Source organism: Galeopterus variegatus, unplaced genomic scaffold (genome assembly GCF_000696425.1).
Source record: "Galeopterus variegatus unplaced genomic scaffold, G_variegatus-3.0.2 Scaffold3493, whole genome shotgun sequence".
In the NCBI taxonomy this organism is placed as follows: domain Eukaryota; kingdom Metazoa; phylum Chordata; class Mammalia; order Dermoptera; family Cynocephalidae; genus Galeopterus; species Galeopterus variegatus.
Window position 1 is genome coordinate 31,407 of NW_007729604.1, and position 3,863 is coordinate 35,269.

Here is a 3,863-nt window from a genome sequence, read left to right on the forward strand (position 1 = left end):
GGAGAATAGACTCAGAGGGACAAATGAAAACTGTCCAGAACAGCGATAGAGGGGTCAAGATAATCCAGAATCCAGCACTGTTTAGAAAACTCTCAGGTCCTTGAGGCCGAGCTGTACAGCTGCTTGGGGGTTCCCATGGGATTTTGTTTTACTTGTTTTACACATATCCATACAATACATAGTATTGCACAAGGATGCTTTTCTTCTGAGTCTCTGTTCCTTTCAATCAAAAGAGACTGGCACTTTGCCCATCTTGGGCACATAGGCCCATGGGCCAAAAAACTCATGTTCTGCATACCAGTGGGACAGTCTTCACTCTTCTACTCCAAGACTTGAAATTTATTCTGCATCGTTGACCAATAACCATAGTTACATCATTGATATTTATTGAATTAAAAAACCCAGGACCTACTATACATTCTAACCTGATTTTAAGCTTCTGGAAAAGCAAAGAGAAGTGCAGTGTTCAGGAAACAAGTCCTCCAGCGGGCACCATAGGGGATGATTGTTTCAAATGTGTGTGTTAATATCCATATTAATGTACGTCTTAATAGCAGCTGTATTTTGGGCAAATTCTTCCACTACTTTCATTGGACTTTTAATTAGCAAACAAGCTTTTTTTTTTTTTCCTTTTTGTCTTTTTTCGTGTCCGGCAACGGATCGCAACCCTCAGTGTCGCGTCCATACTGGACCGGGACCGGCAACGGGATCGCAACCCTCGGTGCTGCACCTGCACCTCGCTCAGCCAGTGAGCAGGAACCGGTCTGTATGTGGGATCCGAACCCTCGGCAGGAGTGCCGCCGCGCTCCCAAGCGGCGCACTGTAGCAGTGCGCCACCGGGCCGGCCCCGCAAACAAGTTTTAATATCAGAATATGCATCATTCTCCATCGAAGCATTTGTCACAAGTGGCCCCACGCCCTGAATATTAAGTCAACATGAGTTAAAATAGAGACAGAGTCGGCAAGGCATGAACAGTTACTTGTTCTCTCCCTGTTCATTAAAGCCAATCCCTGAAGGTGGTGCATGAAGCAGAACTAAGCCCTGGTATTCTATTGGTTCTCCCAAATTGAAATAAAAAAATAGGGGTTAAAAACAAGGCTTTCATATTGTGTAAACAGTTAACCACAGCACTGTAAGCTCTCCAGATGTCTCTGACGGAAGAGTGGGTAGGGCTGTTGCCTTAAACTTCCAGGACCCTTGGCAGCTCCATCAGTCTCCAGCCTTCCCTGGGTGGTAGCGTGTCATGGAATATAAACTTACACTTGACATCTCTGGGGGCCCTGTTCTTTCAGTCTGTGGGACTAGGTAGACATGTTAGCTCTTTGCTAGAAAAGGGATGCTTCTGAACATTCTCACGGATGTTTTTACAAAGAAACTGTAGCCCCAAGAGGTTAAATGACTTGCCCAAGGGGTCCCAGCTGTGAAGTAGCAGAAAGAGGCTGTAAGCCTGGGCACCCAAGATTCCTGATGTCTTGCAAATTCGGCAATCCCGATTTAACAAAAACTGAGTATTTATTTTGAGAAAGGCGTAATGCTAACTGCTCACCTGCTCCTAGCCCCTGACCTTTAAGAGTAGGGAGGGGACCCAGGGCAGGACAGTGGAGTCCACATAGAGCAGCGTATGCGGGAGTGGGAGGAGCAGGTCAGAGACAGCAGGGCCGAGTCCCCTGGCGAGGGCAGCATCTAGACAGGGTCAGGACCAGCAGGAACAGGCCCTAAGCAGTTGGACCCCCTTCCCAGGGGACATTACCTCCTGTTCTTGGGTAGCCACGCCCTACACATCTGAGGTCAGTTTCCTGGGAAGGACTGGCGGGGACAAGATGAAACTGCCCCTTACTTGGCTCCTCGCTGTAGCACAGAGACATTAGGAGCCAGACAAAGCCTTGTTAGCCCTTTGGGACCAGTCCCATGGGGCCACTCGTCTTTCCACCCCATTTCTCCGCTCGACCTTCCCCTTTCTACTTTGGCAGAGAAAGAGGTAGCTACATTTCTTCCCCGTGGATGAAATCCCTACTCCCTTTTATAATTCACTCTCAAGCAAGTTAACAGGGAGAAGTTTACACAAATTCTATCTGGAGATGTTCCTAAGTCGGACCCAGAGTTTACAGAGATTTCCAATCAAAGGTCTCACTCGCTGTTGTACACAATCGTCTGTTTTATTTGAGAACATGTCTACACTGCATTGAACACCAACACAGGTGTGACCAAGAAACCACAGTCCTGTCCCAGCAGGCACCGGGTCCAGTGTATGACTTGGGGTGGACTGTTACTTTTCACAGTGGGGGGTGGGGGGAGAGAGAGAACAGGACAGAAGTGAGCATCACTCCTAACTCCTGTTCAGGAATCCGAATGAGGAAGCCAGAAGCTGTTGACACTCGGGTAGCTCTCCTTGCTCCTTTTTCACTCAATCGGCTGATGCTCAAATACAGAACCTGGGCTGATGGGCCAGCTGGATTCGGGGAACATACAGACACACTGTTTAAAATAACATCCACATATTACTGCAAAAAAAAAAAAATGGGAGGAACGGGCTGTGCTTCCGACTGAGAGTTTACTTTTTCCTGTTTTATGAACTCTTACCAGCTTAGAGGACATCAGAATTGCACAACCACAATCATGACAGCGCATCTGCTCAGCATAAAAACTTTTCGTGTAGAAAAAAGAATTCAATGGATCGATGGGAGGAGAAACATAGAGACAGAATGGCCCCCTTGGACTCCTTTGTTTTGTCTTTTCAATATAACCCCACAGAAAGGTGGTACGTCACAAAGACTGGGAATGCTTTTAATTTCTTAATGAACTCTTTAAATCCAGCTGCTTTTGAAAAATTAATATCATACAGGATTATTTTTGCTCCTCATATCTTTCTTCTGAAGCAGAAAGCAAATGTTAGAAAACAGGCAGGTTCTATTTCCATGCCAGAGGCTCACATAGTTTCTTTCTGCTTGGGGACCAGCATAGTTCTGGAGCACGTGAGTCTCTAGAGATCACTGTGCATCCAGCAGTTTCCTCGGCATCCAGGGCAGAGATCTCCATATTCCAGAACAAAGCAGGCAATGTGAAGGACTTTCATCACGGAGAAGAGAGACGGCCGCCCCCTTAATCCTAGCTCCCTGTCATCTGAGGGAAGCAGAGAGACAGGTAGGGGCAAACCTCTGAGTTATGAAGTTATCGATGCAGAAGGCTTTAGGTAAAGCAAGCCTCGAGGCTGCTGGGCGTCCCTGTAAGAAGCAAAGTGCCTACTCCAAAGTATGGACTTCCTGTTTATGATCTAGAATGAATTCCTTTGAAATGATTTATCTGGAGCTAAAGGCAGTTCCTCATCACATATTATCCAAGTTTAAATTTTCTACTTGATTATTCACACCAAAACAAGCTTTAAAAAATAGACCAAACTAGACTGGAATGTGTACATTTCAACAGATCAGCAAATGCAACATTTTTGTGTCATTTACTGACACAGCACAAGATCCAAGGACTCCATTGATATAAATATTTCCAGATTCCTTTGCATTTTAACAATAACAGAGACTGGTCAGAACAAAGACATGCTTAGTTTCGAACCTCGATTAAATGATAGTGTCTTAGTTACAAGTCAGTTGACGTAGCTTTGCTCTGTTTTCTATGCATTTTGTCTTTTAAATCATCTTTGATAAAATTTATATTTTAGGACTGGCCAGTTAGCTCAGTTGGTTAGAGCACAACCTTGTAACACGAAAGTCAAGAGTTCAGTTCCCTGTACTGGCCAGCCACCAAAAAAAAAAATTATATTTAAAAAAATTTTCAGGGCCGGCCCAGTGACGCACTGGAGAGTGCGCCGCTTGGGAGTGCGGCGGTGCTCCCGCCAAGGGTTCGGATCCCA